Raw genomic sequence first — 22,952 nt, forward strand, 5'->3', positions numbered from 1 at the left:
GGATATCTATTTGAGTTTTGGAGTATAGCAGTCCCAAGAACTTTACAGAGAAAAGAAGGAAACCCCCTTCTCCAGCCTCCAATATGAGGACAAATAATATTAGGAGACAACAACAGATTCATTCCACTTAAGGAGTGAAAGTTATTGTTGTGGTAGTAAAATACAGATCCTCTTACTACCACAACAATGACTTCCCCCCTAAAAATGAACTATCTTCTCCTTTGGGAAATTCTAGTGGGATTTTGTTTCTTAAACTCTTCCTTCATGGAGTAGAGGTAAAGTTTTTATTTTATTTGTGTAGCTTTCAAACTGTTGCAACATGTATCTCCTCCGTTGTTGCTTTTTCGGAGGGGAAAACAACAGTGAAGAAAGGGGGTGGTGGCGGAGACAACAGAAATTTCCTCATACAACCTTGCATTGGTCTTCTGTGTGCAACAGACACAGTGTGAGGGCCCCTTCAGGTGCTCTTTTTATTTAACATAAATCATGATTTGTACTTGTTATGTTATCTGGGAGGATATGTGTGATCCTAGTTTCAGTGCTGTTCATGCCTGCAAAAAAATCAAAGTGGACATACAGTGGTACCTCAGACGCTTCAGGTTACAGACGCTTCAGGTTACAGACTCCGCTAACCCAGAAATAGTACCTCAGGTTAAGAACTTTGCTTCAGGATGAGAACAGAAATCGCGCAGCGGCAGCAGCGGGAGGCCCCATTAGCTAAAGTGGTACCTCAGGTTAAGAACAGTTTCAAGTTAAGAACGGACCTCCAGAACGAATTAAGTTCTTAACCTGAGGTACCACTGTACACCTTTTTCCAACTGGTGCATGTCCCATAGTCTTGCTAAAATCTGGTGTCTTTTATTATTGTTTTTCTTTTTTATGCCTTCTGACCAGAGGTGTGGGTGGAGGCCAAAGACTGAGACCAGAGAACATAACCTTGTTAACCATGTGGGATCAGGCCAAAGGCTAATCTAGTTCTGAATCCCATTCTCACAGTTGCCACCCAGATGCCTATTGGAAGTCCACAAGCAGGACGTGATGTGTACAATAGCAAAATTCAGAGAAGCGAGAAATCTGAAAGATAATTGCATTCCAATCTGCGTTCTAATGTGGGTGGAGCCATTTACATACAGTAGACCTGCTCACTTACAAATTCAGACCTATTATTGGGGTGCTTCTTAAAGAGTGAGCAAGACTGAAACCCCAAACAGAAAATATTCCATTTGAAAGGGGAGGGGGGAGGTTTTGGTGCAAAGCAGCGACCCTCAAGTTGGCACCAAAACCAGGAAAGCATGAGGTTCAAAAAGTCATGGAGATGTGGGCCACAGTGGTTATAAAATGGGATAAAACAAGAGAAAAGAACCACACAAAGGACTGTTTCTAGTACATAGGCAAAACCTTGCCAAAAATCTGATTCCGGATGCAGCCTACAGCACAAAACTATATGAAGCAGTAAAAGAAAATCCAGAGAATCATTGTGTTTGGAGTTATTCCTCCTCATAAACCATTTCATAAGAAAAACAATTTAATTTTATGCCCTCCTTAGAATACCAACAAAAATATTTTACTAGCAGTTACCGAATATTTTACTGAAGCGATTCGGCGTTCTGGCAGTATCTAAGTCCTCTTGGTCCTAAAGATTGTTTTTTTGAATTCCCAGTTCTGGTGGTTAAGAGAGAGGGATGAAGACCACAATAGCATCCGCCTGCACACTTCTTCATTTTACGAGGCACTGATGGAGGTTGACACGAATAGTCTAGAGCAGTGGCTCCCAGTTAGCTAACTACTGAGGACCCTCTATTTTTCAAAAGCCAAGCCACGGACCCCCTGCTTTTGAAATTTTGATACCTCTGTGGTAGTTACCTGTACAAAGCAATTTTTTGAAGAAAATGTGGGGTAGCCCCAATAAGCAAAGGATTTTAGTTGCGCCTTGGTTTTTGAACAGCTTAGTTCTCGAACGTTTTGGCTTCTGAACATTCCAAACCCAGAAGTGACTGTTCCAGTTTGCAAACTATTTTTGGAAGCCAAACGTCTGACGGGTCTTCCGCAGCTTCTGATTGGCTGCAGGAGCTTCGATCCCTGACTGTAAGTTTCATTCTTAAAAATATAAGGAGAGCCTGCTGGATCAGCCAGCCCAGTATCCAGTTCCCAGAGCGGCCAACCAAATGTTTATGGGAAACCCACAAGCAAGATCTGAGTATTCAGAAGCATTCCTGCATCCAGCAATATAGTGTAATACTGGTTGATATTAACCCTTTTAAATGTCAGCAGTAGATAAGATCTCTAAGCAGTAAGTAATAGCATTCAAAGGAATTCAATTAAAGGCTAAAAAAAAGTGGGAACGGGATTTTGCTTCATTTTCTTTAAATCAACCTTGGGGGGCATTTTTAATTATGGAAACTTGACCCAAATGGGCCACTCTCAATGTCTGTCAGGGATGCCCAGCCTTGTCAGAATTTAATGCGCACTAAATTTACCAGTCTGTCTGTTTCCCTTAATATTGCTTCTAAATTCCATCTCAACAAGGCACTCCAGACAGCACATTTCAAAGGGATTATTATTCCACTTACTGGGTGATTAAAGCCACTCTCCCCTCAGTCTTGTGCCTATAATGCCACCTTAGGCATGCGGTAATAACCCAGAAATGAATGGCTGTCATGTCTTATTCCTTAATTATATTGTCACGGATTCCGGAAGGAGCCATCTCAGGCAGAAATGTCCTCTCTCCTTTTCAGTCTCTCTCTGTATGTATGTGCATGTCTTTCTCCACAGTTTTTAGTTTTCAAATCGCAAAGCTAAACACAAGCATTCTTGAAGAAACAATCTGCACAGCCACAGCTTCCAAAAAGTCCCGGGCCTCAGGCTGACGTTATCTGTCTCTCAAATGGATGACATCTTGGTTTTGGCAGTGATACACTGCTCTAAATCCCAACCCATTGCTTATCACAGTCAAATCTTCACTGTACAGCCACGTCTGGCAGACGGACTGTTTTTCTGGCATAAATAAAAAGGCCATGCATTTATTCACAGTTTCCTCATTTGAAATGAATTCGGTTCTAATTCAAAAAATACCCCCCTGAAAGATGGGAGATCTACCACAGGTGGGTCCAATGGTTGCTGCTATGCCTGAGTTATGAGGCCTCACAATCCTGTACGATCCACGCAGCAAAATAAGAAAGCAATAATAAGAGGTGACAAACCAACACTGAAAGCCGCGCCCACAAGGTGTCCTTGGTAATTTTGCCATTGCCCACAGATCGCAATGTTGCTCTGGCTCCCCCAGTGATGCCCCTGGAATACCCATGTAGTGAAAACACCAATCAATGTGCAGCGAGCACATTACGATCATGTGATGGAATCCAGTCCATGTCTTGTCCCATGCACAATGCTCTGTGCATATAGGAAACATGTGCAGGGAGACTGCACCTTCTGGCTCCACCCTTCCATTTCTGCTAAGTTTCTTCCGCTGCCTGAGGTCCATGCATTGAGCTGGACATTGCATACCCTCCACTGCCCGTGTTCTACTCAATGCATGGACATCGAGGTTGGGATAATGTCAGGCTTCAGGGAACCTGCTCCCTCCAATGGTGGCAGCCAAGAAGCGGATAAACAAGAAGAATTTCTTACCGAGTAATTTATTCAAAATTCACAGAGAGAGACGAAGGAATGCAGTCTTCCCTAGATAATGGCGTTGCTCCGAGTAAAATCCCACCCACTCCATCTCTCCTATTCTAAGTCACCCCTGTGTCAGCTAATCTGAGCTTTCTGCCTCTGAGCCTTCTGTTCCACTACTCTCAATGCGCGCCTGGTCCTGGGAGGGGGGGTTAGGAATGCTTTCCAAAGAGACTGAGTCTGTCAGCTGTCTCTCCCCTAGTGCTTCTTCTTCCTGCTGTTCTTCTTCCAATATTTCCCAGCTTCTCCCCTCTGAACTATGTCCTTCTGCAAACCACTATTCTAAATCTATGCTTTCCTCCTGTTGGAAGTTTCAGGAGAAGGGGGGGCAGTCTAGCCCCTGACAGGTAAGCAGCTGCCATCCTGCTCCTCCTCCTACCAATTGGCTCGACATGTGGCTTTTGTGAAGAAGACTACAGTATGGTCATGGATGCTTCAGTGCCTGCACATCTTGGGTTGCGTAGGGCACAGGAACGGACCTAATAACAAAAAGAGAGCCCAGGTAGATCAGGCCAAAGGCCCATCTTATTCTCACAGTGGCCAAACAAATACCTAAGGGGAACCCACAAGCAGGAGCCAGGTGCAACATCAGTTCCCCCACTCATGACTCCCTGCAACTGGTATTCAGAGGCGTGCTGCCTTGGACAGCTGAGGGAGAACTTGGCCATCACTTTAAATGGCATAGCCATTGTTTAGTATTCAGTGGTCTGTGTTTGCCTGAACTTGAGTCTGGACCAAGCTTCCTCAACCTCGGCCCTCCAGATGTTTTGGGCCTACAACTCCCATGATCCCTAGCTAGCAGGACCAGTGGTCAGGGATGATGGAATTGTAGTCTCAAAACATCTGGTGGGCCGAGGTTGAGGAAGCCTGGTCTGGACTAAGGATTCTGAGCCCCTGTGTTTTGATTCGATACATGATATCCAATCACAGAACATTTCGGGATTGGGGCCTCTGCCACTGGCCCTTAAACTCTGAGTCATGATTTGCAGCTTGGAAGTTTAGACAGCCAATCACGTTGGGAGTGGGAGTGGCCCAGAAATGTATATAAGCAGCTGCTTTGCCCCTGTTGTCCAGTTCTGTAAGTTCAATAAAGGTTCTTGCTGTTTGTTATCACTGTGTCTTGCCTCATGGGAACCCTTCATTTCAGCCATCTTGAATGGAGGATAGTCAAGAGCCACAGTATGAGTCATGAGGTCCCCTTCTCTAATGAGGGCTTACCTGTGTAGAGCTCTTTGTCCACTTGACAGCAATGGAGTTGAAGTTTCCCGGTGAGTGCTTTGTGTCTGAAGCAGAGTACGGGTGGCCACCATTTTGCACAGGGGTTCCACTCGGTGGAGCATGCATAAGCCCACCCCTCGCCCTGTTCTGCCCCCATTCTTCCATTTCCAGGCCTCAGAAACCTTGCAGACCAGATACTCAGCCACTGTAACCTACACAGTTACGCCATTTAAGTGACCCGATCATTTGTAAAACTCCAACAGCCATTTAGCCTCAACTGTGAATTTCCCAAATACGTGGGGGTTAGATTACACCCGTCTCAGGCTCAGTGAAATACTATAAGACATCTACAGTTAGTGGCTTTCTTTGCTTTAAAGAGGAAGTAGACTCTTAGTTATTCACGCAAAGACAAATGATTTTTAAATTACATCCTAAAAGGCTAACAGATCATTTGTCATTTTAAATAATGGCAAAAGGTAATTTATTGCTGTATTTGTGCTTACACAAATAGAAAAGGGTCGCTTGTATCAGAGCAGAACTTTACCAAAAATGGAATGGTAATCGCAGAGATACAAGCACAATTTAGGAATAAAAATTATATTTAAGGGTACACACTGTAAACAGAAACCAGATCTTCAAAGCCTTTGAAAGAAGTATTCAAAAAAGACTTGTCAAATCTTCAAAATTAACTAAGTGCAAATCTGGTTACAAAATTTTGGGCTCTGAATCAGATACAAAGTAATTTTTAGGTAAACTTAAATACATTTTAGGTGCATGAGTTACCCTTTAGAAAAAAGAGGAAGCCCAGGGAGGGAAAGTGGATTAATTCCAGTTGGTTTAATCTGAATTCAAACCTCTGCGCTTCTCACATTTCTTCTTTTCATCATGGCTCCTTGTTTCTGTAATCTCTTTTCTGCTGAGTTTCCCTATGAGAAGTTGGAATGTTTGTGAACCTTCCATGATATCAGGGCAGCTTAGTGTACGACTGGGTGCCCTTATTTCAATAAACTGAAATCAAAGCTCTGACCTCTCCACAGACACTCTGACCATTAACAGCAGCTCAGCCAATATCTAAGACTTAATGTTTGACAGGTAGCTTGTCAGCCCATGTGTATCTTAAATTTTTGTGTTTTCTTAAGCATCCTGAGTCACGATAAGAGCAGAGGAAAGCCTCTTGGTTGTTGGGAAAAAGCACCAAGGCAAAAGCCAGCTCCAGATGGCTGGAATGCAAAACAGGATGTTATGTTTTGCAGATGTACTGTTGGAGAAAAGGTGGAGCCTATTCTCTGTACTGAGCACCGGATGTTAGCTCAGTGTGTCATCTGACCTGTGCTGGAAGTACAGGGGTGGAGTTGAGACTCTTCTGATGGAGTCTGAAGGGAACAGTCACATTTCTCTGTACTGCTGAATGACAGGAATAAAAGGACATGTAAAAGGACTCCTGTCTGTCTTTCTTCCCCTCCCTGGGGGAGTGCAGGGAGGGAGAGAAGGAGGAGGGTGTGTCCTGCTCACGTTTGAGGAGGATCGCCGGTTTGTTTACCTAGCCTGCCGGAGGTCGCAGACGGACGGTAAACACAGTATCTCGCTCAATTGCCTCAGGGGAGGCCAGGTACCTCTGCCTGTGAGCTGAAGATACTAACATATGGCAGCCTTCGGATGGTTGCGATTCATCGGACATCTGCATGAGAGGCTGGTGGATTGTCCTCCTCTGCTCCAAGGGAGAAGGCAAGCGTCTGAAAGAAGTCAGAGGCTCAACAGACACCTGGTGGAAAGAAGAGGTGTTTTCCAGAGCAACAAAGTTCAAGGTATGCTGCATTTCGGGCTAAAAGTGTGAACGCAGTTTGATTAATTCACTGGTTCACGGAGCTGCGTTTCAACGAAAACAAGAGCTCCGGGAGGAAGAGGCCTGCAGCTTAAAGGCTGAAGCCTGCATTCCACAAATTCTTGTGGTTGATAAACTGTCCTATTGAAATGCATTGTTGCTAGGTAACGGAAAGTTGGAAAGTTACTGGCAAAGGGGCTGGACTGTGAGTGTGAGCCTGGGAAAGCGAAACAAAATCAGAGAATGTTTTGGCTACAAGTTTACGTGCCCTTGGAAGGGACTTTCCATAGCAGCCAGAGTTTAGCTGCCAGGTGCAAAAGAGCGTAAACAACTTGCAGTTTGCCTGCCTGAGTGAGAAAGAAAAAAAACAACTGTTGGATTTTACAGTTTGTTTGAGAGTGTGGGCTGGAAAGCTGAAGAGGCTTGGCTTCAAGATGGATGCCAAGAAAGGAGCTTTGCCTTACCCACCTCCCTTAACCAGAGACAGTTATTCATCATGGTCTGGATGGATAACTACCCCAGAAGGGGTGAGCCAAGATGGTGCTGGCCAAGTTCCTAAGAGCTCATCGAAAGCTGAGGAGAGCTTTGACCCCAGAGGGGAGAGTGCAGGAACTGTGGTTGTTGGAACTGTTGGTGTTCCTGAACAAGGTGCAATGGGTGTTGCTGACAGGGGGCGGGAGGAACGGAGTTCAAATCTCCCCACTGATGAATCTACTGGAGAGCATGGAGTAGCATTGAGTGCTGTCCGATGCTACAATTGTGGACAGACTGGGCATCTACAGCGAAACTGTAAGAAGCCGCACCAGTCAAGAGGAGCAAAGAGCAGCTCTACGAAGCCTGAGGCGTCAGGCAAAAGCCGTACCAAGTGCCAGGTGAAACCTGCAAAGGCTATGATGGCGAAAGGAACCACGCCAGATGTTGGGAACTCGTTCATAATTGACACGGGCGCAACGGTTCATATGTGCCCGCACAGACAACTGTTTTCGACGTTGAAGAAGCAAAGCTTCACTGTGAAACAGGCCAACGGTCAAGAGTTGGAAGCAACCGGAATTGGAACTGTGTATCTTGAGAGTCTGAACTTGACTATAAGTGATGTTTACCTGGTTCAGAACTAAAATTTAATCTGCTGAGTGTGTCGCAGATTGCAAAGAAAGGACTGAAACTGACCTATGATGCTAAAAGCTGCAAGATATACAAAGATGGAGAACTGTTTCTTACTGCCAAAGAGAAAGATGGACTGTATTTGTTGACTTTTGATCAAACTGATTACATGAAATGTAATTCTTCTGATTCTAACGAAATCTCTCTTGCAGGTGTGACCAGTGTGAGCACCTGGAAGGTGACCAAGAAGGTCGACAGAGCATTTCAGCGGGTGTATGCTGATGTGATTGGTCCTCTAGAACCATCTAGAGGCAGTGCAAAATATTACCTTTTGTGTGTGGATTGTTTCACTAATTATTCTTGGGTTTATATGATGGAGAAACCGCAATAAACTTTAGAAAAGTTTCAGGAGTTTTGTGACAAGGTTAAAAATATGCATGATGCTAACATTGATTGTCTTTTCACAGATGAGAAGCAAATTTTTCTGTTACAGAAGTTTCAGAAGTTCCTGGATGGAGAAGGGATAGACCACAAAGTTGCTGTTTCGACCGAAGCGTGGAACAGGGGGGTCTGTGTTAGAGTGAACAAAGAATTGCAAAAGGGGATGAATGCGCAATTGCTGAGTTCACATTTGCCACATGAATATTGGGCCGAATCGCTAGCGTCCTATCTTCATGTGTGGTTGAGAAAGGTCTCAACAGAGTTGGGATGTTCTCCTTTTGAGAAGCTGTTCAATAGAAAACCTTCTGTTGCCTATTTTAAGGTTTTCGGGTCTCATGTGAGAACAGAAGCTCCAGGTGGAGTAAAGAATGCCAGAGGCATTTTTGTGGGTTATGAAAAAGGTCTCTACAGAGTAATTTTGTCTGAATCTGGTCAGGTGATTCTCACAAAGTTCCTAGAGAGTGCTCCAGAGCAAGAGCGGGTTGTAGAACACACATTTCCCACAGGAAACGATTCAGATGATGATGATGATTTTTCTGATGTCACAGATTACAGTGGTACTGATGATGATGACAGTGATAGCTCAGAGAGTTCAGTTGTAACAGTCATTGAGAGGAAATCTCACACAATGGATAGACCTTCACAGGTGAAGGAAGAACCACTGATTGCTACTGGTTCTCAACAGAGTCCAAAGGTTGAACCAGTGAGCACAGAGGATCAGAACCTCATACGCAGGTCTGAGAGAGTTACAAAGGGTGTACCACCAAAGAGGTACTCAAAAGAGTTTGCTAACTTAGCTGTTGCATGTGTTGCTATTGTTAACAACTCAAAGCAGGTTGAAGCAGTGTCTAAGTCAGAGACAAAGACACAACAGAGAGTAGCTAGCCAAGGTAATGCAGAAGCACTCATTCCTTGGAAGCCAGACAACCAGAGAGGTACACTGGTGAAACCAGTGGTGGGGAGTTCCAAGGATGGAACTGAAACAACAGGGGACTGTTATATGTATAACAACTGTTTGTTCTCTTCTCTGGATCATGTTTTGCCAATTGATGCTTTTGGGGGAGGATGTTGGGAAAAAGCACCAAGGCAAAAGCCAGCTCCAGATGGCTGGAATGCAAAACAGGATGCTATGTTTTGCAGATGTACTGTTGGAGAAAAGGTGGAGCCTATTCTCTGTACTGAGCACCGGATGTTAGCTCAGTGTGTCATCTGACCTGTGCTGGAAGTACAGGGGTGGAGTTGAGACTCTTCTGATGGAGTCTGAAGGGAACAGTCACATTTCTCTGTACTGCTGAATGACAGGAATAAAAGGACATGTAAAAGGACTCCTGTCTGTCTTTCTTCCCCTCCCTGGGGGAGTGCAGGGAGGGAGAGAAGGAGGAGGGTGTGTCCTGCTCAGGACTAATTTTCAGGATCCAGAGAAGCTTTCTTCAGGTAGAGCTTTCTCACAACCTCTTCTTTCAAGAGGCATTTATCACATCCTAGTCAAAGGCAGCCTACCGCTCAGTCAACTGTTTTGAGCCAGGAGGGTCAAAGGTCAAGCAAACAGGTGGTCAGATACTCTGCTGCAAACAGCTTGCCTTTGTCATCAGGCCTCATCAACCGACAAATCAGGACTGGGCAGTGCTTTGTTCTCTTTATTTCCAAAAGGATTTTGAGCCACAACCTTCCATGGTGCGTTTTCTACTATCAGCTGCTGAATTACTTTGACACACACAGATCAAGCCACCCAGTAAAAGTTGGGTTTGTAATAGCTCAGCGATGGTTTATGAACAGACAGAATATGAGCCATGAATTTGAGCATCCCTTACTCAATGCACTAAATCCCTTGTTTGTTTGTTTCCCTGTTCACGGTGGGTTGTGCTAGGCTGATATGTTTAGAAATTGACTGAAGCTGTCTAGTAGACAGCCTCAATGTTGATGTTGTTGTTGTTGTTTAGTCGTTCAGTCGTGTCCGACTCTTCGTGACCCCATGGACCAGAGCACACCAGGCACTTCTGTCTTCCACTGCCTCCCGCAGTTTGGTCAAACTCATGCTGGTGGCTTCGCGAACACTATCCAACCATCTCGTTCTCTGTCGTCCCCTTCTCCTTGTGCCCTCCATCTTTCCCAACATCAGGATCTTTTCCAGGGAGTCTTCTCTTCTCATGAGGTGGCCAAAGTATTGGAGCCTCAGTATTGGATCCCCCTTCATGGATACTGCCTTGCCATGGCGAAGGGGCTTGAATAACTCAGAGAAGCTATGAACTATGCCGAGCAGGGCACCCAAGATAGACAGGTCATAGTGGAGAGTTAGACCAAACGTGATCCACCTGGAGGAGGAACCGGCAAGCCATTTCAGTATCCCTGCCAAGAAAACTCCATGGACAAAGACAGCCTCAATACTGCTGGCCTTTACCTGGTATGTCTCCTACCTTCGCTGCTCCTGTGCATCTCTCCACATCTGAAGCACTTCCAAATCAGTTGCAGGCCCCATGTAGCCTACAAAACATCTGGATAAAAGAAAAGCACCAGGAGTGTTTTTGTTGCATGGCCATGTTTTAGCAATGGAGTGCCTAGGACAACAGCCAGCTGTGCTTTTCAATATGTACTCTGTTTGCTAGCATCATTTATATCCTCTACAGAATGTAGAAGATGAACAAGCAATGACACTGGAACAGCACTTTTGGAATTGTCAGAGCACACCAGATGCCCTTAATCCAACCCTGATATTGCATAGGGAGCTTACTTATATCAAGTCAGATCATTGGGTTTCAGCCCTACCCAAAGATTCCTGGGATTGAATTTGGGACTTTATGAATGCAAAGCAGACACCCTACCCACTGAACTACGACCCTTCCCTATATTGTCCCTGTATTCCAGACAGGGAAAGTGCTGAGGCAGGGAAAGAGTGGCTTATCAATAAACCACAGAGCCTAGGACTTGCCGATCAGAAGGTCGGTGGTTCGAATCCCCGCGACAGGGTGAGCTCCCATTGCTTGGTCCCTGCTCCTGCCAACCTAGCAGTTTGAAAGCATGTCAAAGTGCAAGTAGATAAATAGGTACCGCTCCGGCGGGAAGGTAAACGGTGTTTCTGTGTGCTGCTCTGGTTCGCCAGAAGCGGCTTTCTCATGCTGGCCACATGACTCGGAGGCTGTATGCCGGCTCCCTCGGCCAATAAAGCGAGATGAGCGCCGCAACCCCAGAGTCGGTCATGACTGGACCTAATGGTCAGGGGTCCCTTTACCTTTACCTTTATCCCTTTTTCCAACGAGCCCAAGAGGTCATACATGAGATTACCATATATATATTCTCTTCACAACAACCCTACAAGGTTAGTTGGGCTGAGAGTGTTTCTAGTCATTTCACCCATTCGTTTCAGTTTGCGAGGGAGTGTGTGTTTCACTCGGGGCTGTGTAAGGCCAGCTCTGCCTCCTTTGCAAAGGGGGAGGGCTAGCAGCTCTGAGGGGTGTGCATCTTGCCTTCGCCCTTCTCTGCAGAGAAACTCCCGGCTCTGTGCAGATGTTGCTTGACACCCCTGCAACTGAAGGGGTCCTTTATAATTATAATTATGCATTTACTATTGCAAACAGCTGTGGGAGGTAGTCAGGTGAGGTACAGCTTGGACATCTCTTATTGCTCTTCTTCCACCACCACCAAACAGCAGCACGAGACATTTGGGGGTGGGGAGAAAGATTTGCAACAGGATCAGGTTTCCTCATGTCAGCCGCTTTCCCCCTGCATAATCCCTTTGTGCTGGTGTTTGTGGGAAAATGTTTACCCACACACCATTTCCTCTATCTACTATTGCACAGTTCATGCACCTACAACAGGCAGTTGAAAACTGTTTTGTATTAAAAAAAGGTTCAAGCGCATGAATTTCTGCAAAGATTCAGGACCTGGCAATTTGACCACCCACCCTCTAAGTGTTGACCTCAGAGTTTTCCCAGTTTGATCAGATGAATGAATGGTGTTTGCATTTTAAAAACAGACTAAATTATAATTGCAGGTCATCATCTTTCAGATATTGTATTGGTTGGTATTGCAGGTCCTTTGTCCGACAATGTCAGAGATGTGCTTCTGTCTAGCCCTGGCTGTTGCTGTGACATGTTTGGATGTTTAAGTGCCGAATAGCAAATATTTAATTAATATTCACCAACCTGGGGAATATTATTTATCTATGATTAACTGTGCATTATTATCTATTTAAAATATTTATAGCCACCTTTCCATGGCAGCTTAAAACTGACGCAGCTTAAAACAAGAGCAACAAAATCATTTTTATGCATACAAGGCAGCCAGCAAATAAAATTAGCAAGCTACAAAAGGAAGAACTAAAGAAAACTTGAATCCACTACAGTGAAGTGGCTTCAGCTCTGCATCTAAAGACCTCGCCTGCATATCCACCAACCAGTGGATGCCTGAGGTCATGGAGTGAGAGGGTGCAATCCTATATTCCCCACGGAGAATGCATTGGTGAAGCAGCACCCAGTCGGACTGAACCCTCCTGTTCTCTGCAGTTTGGTTGCCGGGTGCTTCAGCAGACGAAGACTCAGAGTCTCCTTCCCCATCACTTTATCCTAGAAAATAACAAATTACATTATCCGTTTATAAATCTCAGTACAGTATTTATTTGGATTTCTTAGAATTCTTGAGCAGGGCTGGGTACTTTCTGCTGGTACTTTATAACCAGATGTTTTGGTCCACAGCTGGCAAAAGTTGCTACAAAGATGGCACATGGATGGTGCTGTTGGAATTCTGCCTGGGTCAGAGGAATGTGCCACAGCGTAGGCACCGGCAGATATTCCTGTCGACCTCCCCGCGTCTTCACTCTGCTGATATGCAGGCGAGGTCCGGCGATTCTTCTCAGATGTATGAGAGGAACACACCGTTCTTCCTCTCTCCCCTTTGGTGTCCCCAGGGAGGGGAAAGAAGCAGACAGAAAACTATTTACATCATTTATTTCTGCCTCTTACATCAGTACAGAGAATTATGTCTGCACTCAACAACAGCAAGAAGAAACTCCTCCCAAGTACATCCAGTACGGGTCATATGACACACACACACACTGAGCTAACATCCGGTGCTCAGTACAGAATGGACTGCCCCTTTGTTCCCATGGCAACAGTCACAAACATCCTGTCTGGCTTTCCAGCCACAAGCAGCTGGCTGAGCTGCTAGAGCCTTTGCTTGCTGCAGCATTGGTGCTTTATGGTAACATACTCCCCCTAAAGTATCAATGTGTGCTGCGAGCAAAGCGTCATCCAGAGAAGAAAACAAATAGTTGTTATATTTATAACATTCCCCTGTTGTTTCAGTTCCACCCTTGGAACTACCCGCCACTGGTTTAACCAATGTACCTCTCTGGTTGTGTGACTTCGCATTACCTCGGTTAACAACTCTCTGTTGTGCCTTTGTCTCTGACTCAGACACAGCTTCAATCTGTCCTTGGTCGTTTACAATAGCAACATATGCAAGGTTAGCAAACTCCTTTGAATACCTCTTGGGTGGTACACCCTTCGTTGCTCTCTCAGACCTACGTATGAGGTTCTGATCCTCTGTGCTCACTGGTTCAACCTTTGGACTCTCTGGAGAACCAGTACTAAGCTTAATCAATGGTTCATCCTCCTCTTCTGAGGGTCTAGTCATTATGTGAGATTTCCTCTCAATGACTGTGACAACTGAGCTGTCTGAGCTATCGCTGTCATCATCAGTACTACTGAACTCAATAAGATCAAACTCATCATCATCATTATCATCAGAATCCTCTGTGGGAAATGCGTGAACAATCAACCTCTCCTGTTCAGGAGCACTCTCTAGAAACTTTGTGAGAATCACCTGACCAGATTCAGACAAAATTACTCTGTAGAGACCTTTTTCATAACCTATGAAAATGCCTCTGGCATTCTTTACACCACCTGGAGCTTCTGTTCTCACTTGAGACCCGAAAACCTTAAAATAGGCAACAGAAGGTTTTCTATTGAACAGCTTCTCAAAAGGAGAACATCCCAACTCTGTTGAGACCTTTCTCAACCACACATGAAGATAGGACGCTAGCGATTCGGCCCAATATTCATGTGGCAAATGTGCACTCAGCAATTGCGCATGCATCCCCTTTTGCAATTCTTTGTTCACCCTCACACAGACCCCCCTGTTCCACGCTTCTTGCGAAACTGCCACTTTGTGGTCTATCCCTTTTCCATCCAGGAACTTCTGAAACTTCTGTAACAGAAAAATTTGCTTCTCATCTGTGAAAAGACAATCAATGTTAGCATCATGCATACTTTTAACCTTGTCACAAAATTCCTGAAACTTTTCTAAAGTTTCTTGCGGTTTCTCCATCATATAAACCCAAGAATAATTAGTGAAACAATCCACACACAAAAGGTAAAATCGTGCACCGCCTCTAGATGGTTCTAGAGGACCAATCACATCAGCATACACCCGCTGAAATGCTCTGTCGACCTTCTTGGTCTTAGTCACCTTCCTGGTGCTCATACTGGTCATGGTCACCCCTGCAAGAGAGATTTCGTTAGAAACAGAAGAATTACATTTCATGTAATCACTTTGATCAAAAGTCAACAAATACAGTCCATCTTTCTCTTTGGCTGTAAGAAACAGTTCTCCATCTTTGTAGATCTTGCAGCTTTTAGCATCATAGGACAGTTTCAGTCCTTTCTTTGCAATCTGCGACACGCTCAGCAGATTAAATCTCAGTTCTGGAACCAGGTAAACATCACTTATAGTCAAGTTCAGACTCTCAAGATACACAGTCCCAATTCCAGTCGCTTCCAGCTCTTGACCGTTGGCCTGTTTCACAGTGAAGCTTTGCTTCTTCAACGTCGAAAACAGTCCTCTGTGCGGGCACAAATGTTTTGTACAGCCCGTGTCGATTATGAATGCGTTCCCAACATCTGGCGTGGTTCCTTTCGCCATCATAGCCTTTGCAGGTTTCACCTGGCACTTGGTACGGCTTTTGCCTGACGCCTGAGGCTTCGTAGAGCTGCTCTTTGCTCCTCTTGACTGGCGCGGCTTCTTACAGTTTCGCTGTAGATGCCCAGTCTGTCCACAATTGTAGCATCGGACAGCACTCAATGCTACACCATGCTCTCCAGTAGCATCAGCAGTGGGGGAATTAGAACTCTGTTCTTCCCTCCCCCTGTCTTTTTCTTCCAGTGCAGCAAGTCTGTCGTGTTCATTCAGGACCACAGCACAAACTCTCTCCGCGGTCAGCTGCGCGGCCGGTAGGGAACCAAGCTGACTGGCAACAACCTTGTAGGTGCGGCTAAGGCTGTTTATCATCATGAAGCAAAACACTTCCTCCTGAAGACGGAAATTGCGTTCCACCATCTGTTGACGCAGAAACTTCATTTCTGTCAGGTGCGCTTGAACATCTCCATCAGGCGCAAGTCTCAGATTGGTCAATTTCTCAAAATACAGCAACGCTGAAGAACCAGCATCTCTCTGATGCGTTGTACGCAGCGTGTCCCATACCTCTTTCGCATTTTCTAAATGCTGAACATGCACCAACTGATCATCTGAGACACACAGAATTATAGCAGTCCTGGCCCTTACATTCTGTGACTCCCAACCTCTGGTTGGTGCTGCAGGGATGGGGTTTTCAATTACATCAAAAAGCCTCTGATTCTGCAGCAGGGCCTTCATCTTTACAGACCAAGATGAATAATTGTCATTGGTTAAGGGAGGTGGGCAAGGCAAACCTCCCCCTTTCTTGGCATCCATCTTGAAGCCAAGCCTCCAGCTCACAATGCCAAACAAACTGTAAAATCCAACAGTTGTTTTTTCCTTTCTCACGCAGCAAACTGCAAATTGTTTACGCTCTTTGCACCTGGCAGCTAAACTCAGGCTGCTATTGAAAAGTCCCTTCCAAGAGCTCGTAAACCTTGTAGCCAAAACATTCTCTGATTTTGTTTCGCTTTCCCAGGCTCACACTCAGAGTCCAGCCCCTTTGCCAGTAACTTTCCAGGACCGTTACCTAGCAACAATGCATTTCAATGGGACTTCTTATCTACCACAAAAATTTGTGGAATGCAGGCTTCAGCCTTCAAGCTGCAGGCCTCTTCCTCCGGAGCGTTTGCTTTCTTTGAAACGCAGCTCCGTGAACCAGGGAATTAATCTTCCTGCGTTCACACTTTTAGCCCGAAATGCAGCATACCTTGAACTTTGTTGCTCTGGAAAACACCTCTTCTTTCCATCAGCTGTCTGTGGAGCCTCTGGCATCTTTCAGACGCTTGCCTTCTCCTTGGAGCAGAGGAGGACAATCCACCAGCCTCTCATGCAGATGTCCGATGAATCGCAACCATCCGAAGGCTACCACTGTTGGAATTCTGCCTGGGTCAGAGGAATGTGCCACAGCGTAGGCACCGGCAGATATTCCTGTCGACCTCCCCGCGTCTTCACTCTGCTGATAAGCAGGCGAGGTCCGGCGATTCTTCTCAGATGTATGAGAGGAACACACCGTTCTTCCTCTCTCCCCTTTGGTGTCCCCAGGGAGGGGAAAGAAGCAGACAGAAAACTATTTACATCATTTATTTCTGCCTCTTACATCAGTACAGAGAATTATGTCTGCACTCAACAACAGCAAGAAGAAACTCCTCCCAAGTACATCCAGTACGGGTCATATGACACACACACACACTGAGCTAACATCCGGTGCTCAGTACAGAATGGACTGCCCCTTTGTTCCCATGGCAACAGTCACAAACATCCTGTCTGGCTTTCCAGCCACAAGCAGCTGGCTGAGCTGCTAGAGCCTTTGCTTGCTGCAGCATTGGTGCTTTATGGTAACAGGTGCCATCTATATAAACCGCAAGCAAATTTGTTTCCGCTCCAAAGCCAAACCAATCACAAATGAACATCCCACTGTATCCTCCTCTTTTTCTTTCCTTCCCTTGTTTTGTAGGAGACATGCACCCAGTCGTCAGTTTGCGCTAGCCTTGCAGAGAGAGGAGGTCCCATCATTAATCCCTGACCTCTCCGTTTCAGTTTCACAAAGAAAGCTGAAGTTTAGTTTAAATATAGTTTCCAAGAGTGCACCAAGTCCTGCATAATAAATCTATCAATAAGCTTCTCAGCTTCACAGCCTGAAGGGGAACCATGTCTCTTATCACCTCTTGCCATTTGTCCACCTTCGGGGGTGGGGGTGGGACGGATGGACAGAGCAGGGGTGTGGAGGCTCATACGCCTGGGCAAACAAGGAAAGGGAGGGAGGGAACTTTCCTTTTCTTGAAGAAATGGGTTTAGCTCTATAAACAGCATTTGCGTGAACTTTGTCCAGCTTGGCAGAAGACTAACAGGAATGTACACGGTCATTGTAACTGCATCGCTGAGGGCAATCACACTTCTCCCGGTTAAGGAAACAAATAGAATAATAATAATAATAATAATAATAATAATAATAATAATTTATTTATATCCCGCCCTCCCAGCCGAAGCCAGGCTCAGAGCGGCTAACAACAGTAAAATAATACAGCATTCTAAAATCAATTCATTCTAAAATCAGTTCAAATCAAATTGATGGCAACCATTGGGCTAGAGTTCTGTGAAGAATTACCAAATGAAGGGGTCAGGCTGTGCTTTGGCCAAAGGCTTGCCTACCTTCCTGCTATATCCATTTTGACAGACCTTTGTGCCAATCTTCCTATAAAGTGTACTTTCTGCGCTGCACATACTGAATCTGTGTCTAAGATGGCAACATACCCTCAAGCTGTTCGTAGTTGGACAGGGTTGCCTTTTTTAAAAAAAATATTTTTATTAAACAATTTCAGCAAAACAAATTATCAATCCAAATAATCAATTACATTATTTTTCCCCCTCCCTCCCCATCCCTCCCTCTCCCCCTCACCCAGGACTTCCCTCAGCTCCCCTCTCTGGTTTCTTTGCACATATAGTTCTCTGCATGTTATAAAATTGTACATATCCTTGCCTTATCTATCATGTGTTCACATAATAAATTTGTGGATGCTTATTCAAAACCTGCCAAGGAGTCCAGATCATTTTGTTGTCTTTTTAGGTAATTTGGAAAAAGGTTCCCATTCTTCCTTGAAGTCACAATTGTCCTTATCATGCAGTTTGTATGTCAGTTTGGCCAATTCCGCAGAGCTCATCGATTTTTCTCGCCACTGTTCTTTCGTTGGGATTTCCTCATTCTTCCATCCTTGTGCTAACAAGACTCTTGCCGCTGTTGTAGCATACATAAATAAGTTCTTTATTTTCCTTGGCAGGTCCTACAATCCCTAACAAAAATGCTTCTGGTTGCCATATATATATATATATATATATATATATATATATATGTAAGGCAATGTTTTTCTGCTTCAGCCAGTGACCATAACAACAATGCATGTCCAAATAAGAAGAAGGCCCAGAAAATAAACATCCAACCCACCTCCGTATTTGGGTAGTTAGCTGCCAGCCCTCTTGCCTTTCTCCCTGATAAGTTTGCTAGGACAGGCTGAAGGGTTAGGGTTAGGGTTAGGGTTTTTTTAAAAAAGGTGACTTGCTGCTGAAAAAGCCCGAAACACCCACCCACCCTCCGATAGCCACTTATTCTCTTTCCTAACATAAGAAGAGGCCTATTGGATAAAAATTTCTGCTTAAAACTTCCACTCGTTCTCATTATACTAGATCATGGTTTTGTCACACAGCTTTGAGTTATATCCTTTTTCATATATTCCACTATTCGTTTCATTCATTTTTGTTCACAAGTATCATTCAAGTTCTGCTTGGACATGATTTTGTATAAATTTTTGGTTTGCTTTTTTCTTTTTCCTTTTTCCTTCGTCTTTTTTTTCTTTTTCGTCTTTTTCACTTTTTTCTTATTCTTATGTCGTGATGTTTTTTCTTCTTTATTGAATTTTTCTATACTTACCTTCGTTGTAAATTATCATTTACATCTGTATTTTAAATCAATAAAGATTTACCATGGGGAAAAAAGAGAGAGAGATTCAATCAAATATTAAAAAAGAAGAAGAAAAAAGAAGAGCCCTATTGGATCAGACCAAGGATGGAATCATTTTGTGTTCTGCAATGGATTCATTGCGTGAAGCCCTGTCTCCATTCCACTGCAGTTCCACTTCCACCACAAAGTGTGTTATTCACTGTCCACCATAGCGAACATATGTAATTCACCTGATTATGTCACTTTATAAAATTGTGCAACTTACGTAAATCACATAAATTACCAAATTAGGCTGTCATTACGTAATTCAAGTAACTTATGCAACATAACTTTCAAGTAACTTATGCAACATAACTTAACTTATGCAACGCGGGTGGCGCTGTGGGTTAAACCACAGAGCCTAGGACTTGCTGATCAGAAGGTCGGCGGTTCGAATCCCCACAATGGGGTGAGCTCCCGCTGCTCAGTGCCTGCTCCTGCCAACCTAGCAGTTCGAAAGCACGTCAAAGTGCAAGTAGATAAATAGGTACCGCTCCAGCGGGAAGGTAAACGGCATTTCCATGCTCTGCTCTGGTTTGCCAGAAGCGGCTTAGTCATGCTGGCCACATGACCCGGAAGCTGTACGCCGGCTCCCTCAGCCAATTAAGTGAGATGACCACCACAACCCCAGAGTTGGCCACGACTGGACCTAATGGTCAGGGGTCCCTTTACCTTTATGCAACATTATGTTCTCATTGTGTTCTTCCACCTCACTCATTTTGATGGAAAGAAAATGCAGTGCAATACAATTACCGTATTGGCCCAAATATAAGCCGCACCTGCAAATAACCTGCACCTTTAAAATTCGAAGGGGGGGAGAGAGAAAAAGACAATACCCGAATATAAGCCACTCCCTTAAAATTGGGTTACAGGCTGAAAATCGTTGCAGTTGGTAGAATTGTAACTCCAAGCCAACTTAAGCCTTTGATCTTGCAAGCCCGCAAAAGGTACCGTATGATCGCTAAAATCACAAATCACTATTCAGTTTCTACAATTCCACAGGCACTCAAGCTCGCAAATTGGCAATAAAACTTTTTTGTTGTTGTTCCGTTTTACCATATGTCTGTTTCAGCAACGATATCGTAAAAGCCTATTTTTGTAAGTTCGCAAATTTAAGCCGCGCTTTAACATTTCATGGTCGGAATTTGGAAAAAAAGTGTGGCTTATATTTGGGCCAATACAGTACATATCATTTGCAGGCTGAAAATAAGAACCACAATTAATACCAAACATATACTCTGGACTCAGAGCTGTCACAGCTGCCTCAGGTTTCAGAAGACCCCCAGGCGTTCCTCCCTGCCCCCCCCCAACTCCACCAGTGGTGGCCAATAACAGTGCTGATTTGGGGCAACACCACGTCCATTTAGGGTGAACTCTCATGTAAGATCCCCTTCATGGATCACTGCCTTGCCGTGGCGAAGGGGCTTGAATAACTCAGAGAAGCTATGAACTATGCCGAGCAGGGCACCCAAGATGAACAGGTCATAGTGGAGAGTTTTGACCAAACGTGATCCACCTGGAGGAGGAACCGGCAAGCCACTCCAGTATCCCTGCCAAGAAAACTCCATGGGCAAAGACAACAGGCATATAAAAGTTATGACTCTGGAAGATGAGCCCCTCAGGTTGGAAGGCGTCCAACATGCTACTGAGGAAGAGCGGAGGACAAGTACAAGTAGATTCAGAGCTGATGAAGCAGCTGGGCCAAAGCCGAAAGAACGCTCAGTTGCTGATATGCCTGGAAGCGAAAGGAAAGTCCAATGCTGTAAAGAAAAATATATGTTGGGAAAGATGGAGGGCACAAGGAGAAGGGGATGATAGAGGGCGAGATGGTTGGATAGTGTTCTCGAAGCTACCAGCATGAGTTTGACCAAACTGCGGGAGGCAGTGGAAGACAGAAGTGCCTGGCGTGCTCTGGTCCATGGGGTCACGAAGAGTCGGACATGACTAAACGACTAAACAACAACAACAACAAACTCATGTAAGATCTAGTGGAGTCACCGGAACTCACTGAAACCCTCTCACACATATACATCAAAATTAATTAGGTGAAGGCTTTCCTTCTGTGTAAAACTTTCCCAGGCTTTTACAGAGTTTTCAGCATTTATAGCAATTTTTGCATACCTTGCCAGCCAGCATTTTAATATTGTTTAGTGCGGTTTGTTTGATTGATCCGAGTTTCCATGTGTGTCTGCGTTCACTGGGGGGATTCTGCTAGTTGTTGAATTCGATGAGTCATCGTGAAGTTTGCATAGTTTTGATTTGTTACATCGAGTTGTGTATTTGTTTTAAATTACAAGTTGCCTGAACCACTTTTTTATATATAACATACAGTAGATGACTCAGAAAAGCTAGGTGTGCCTGGCATTTTTTCACTTATGGTCAAGAAGGCAATTTTTATTTTTATTCTTACAGGATCAGACCTACACAGAACAATTAAATGAGATCTTCTTTAGAATAGAAAGGCTGCGGTGCTGACTTCCTTTCCTGCTTGGCTGAGGTGGAAGGTAGGGATTGGCGGATTGCTGTGCCAGTTTGGAGATGGCACTGTGATTGGGCTTGGATGCTGTCATGTGATGGCAGCAGGGCTGACTCGGGATCCCAGACTCTCCCTACCCTTGGACTTCCTGTTTCATGGCTTCCCATTGGCTGCTGCAGGAAGGGGAGTGCCATGCTTGTGGAACGATGCTGTTGTGACTCCACAGGTAGCAGCCAGCCAGCAGAGGCTGGTAGGGCAGGGTGCAAAGGGGGTTGATTTGCTGTCTAAGGTGCTAGAAAACCCAAGTCCCTCGGTATACTCATTCCCCTGTTTTGCAACGCACACATTTTCTGATCCTGGTTTGCTGAGGACAAGCACTAAACATAGCTTGCCAAATTAGCTATAGATAGGGGCACTAAATCAGCCCTGAGTGCTCACTGGAAGGACAGATCATGAAGCTGAGGCTCCAATACTTTGGCCACCTCATGAGAAGAGAAGAGTCTGATGGGAAAGATGGAGGGCACAAGGAGAAGGGGACGAGAGAGGACAAGATGGTTGGACAGTGTTCTCGAAGCTACGAACATGAGTTTGACCAAACTGCGGGAGGCAGTGGAAGACAGGAGTGTCTGGCGTGCTCTGGTCCACGGGGTCACGAAGAGTCGGACACGACTAAATGACTAAACAACAACAAAGGGGCACTAAGTAGGAACATGGGATGGAAAGGCCTGTGTGAAAGGAGAGGAAAGAGGAAGAGTCTCTAAACCATGGGCTAAACAATTCCATTCAGAAGATTGTCTGAACTGAGCATAATGTTCCTGGCTCTCACTGCAAAAATCCCTCCCCCGCCCCTTAATTTCAGGCCAAACCCAAATTTACCGAGCCCAAATTTTTGAATGTGGCTTGGCTTGCTCAGCATTGGAGTGTAGGCTGCCCTTTGTGCTGTGATGTTTACTCTTATATGTCTCGTGTTCACACATGTATAGCGATCACAATGTCTTTGAGTATGTCCAGACCACAAAATTCAGCTGACTACCTTTTGGGGGAGCTACCCACTAGTGATATAAATCCGTATCTTTATCTATGTCTATTTTATATATGGGTGTGAGAAAAATAGTATATCACTCTTTGTCGTTTTGGATGACTGGCTTCCCCACTGTTTTTCTGGCTTGTTGGCCAAGCCTACCAACAATTCTGGACCTCAAGGTATTTCCTGTTTCAGAAACATAGTCTCTCTCTCTCTCTCCTGTCACAGTGTTGCGGTGACAGAGCCCCACATTCCTAAC

General features: G+C 44.9%; 1 long non-coding RNA gene across 3 annotated transcripts in view; it reads right to left on the minus strand.

Annotated features, from left to right (window-relative positions):
• Positions 1–22,952, minus strand: part of LOC308472952 — a 79,280-nt gene that overhangs the window by 45,698 nt on the left and 10,630 nt on the right. Inside the window, exons 2-4 of one of the 3 annotated variants that reach the window (XR_013983811.1) lie at positions 17,852–17,984; positions 10,669–10,746; positions 4,030–4,151 (exon numbers count right to left, since the gene is read on the minus strand). This is a non-coding gene — a long non-coding RNA (uncharacterized lncRNA). Of the gene's footprint in view, positions 1–4,029; positions 4,152–10,668; positions 10,747–12,440; positions 12,814–17,851; positions 17,985–22,952 lie in introns of those variants that run through there. The other 2 variants (XR_013983810.1, XR_013983812.1) reach the window with 2 other exon arrangements.

This window comes from Podarcis pityusensis (assembly GCF_964106645.2).
Source record: "Podarcis pityusensis genome assembly, chromosome: 3".
Taxonomy (NCBI): domain Eukaryota; kingdom Metazoa; phylum Chordata; class Lepidosauria; order Squamata; family Lacertidae; genus Podarcis; species Podarcis pityusensis.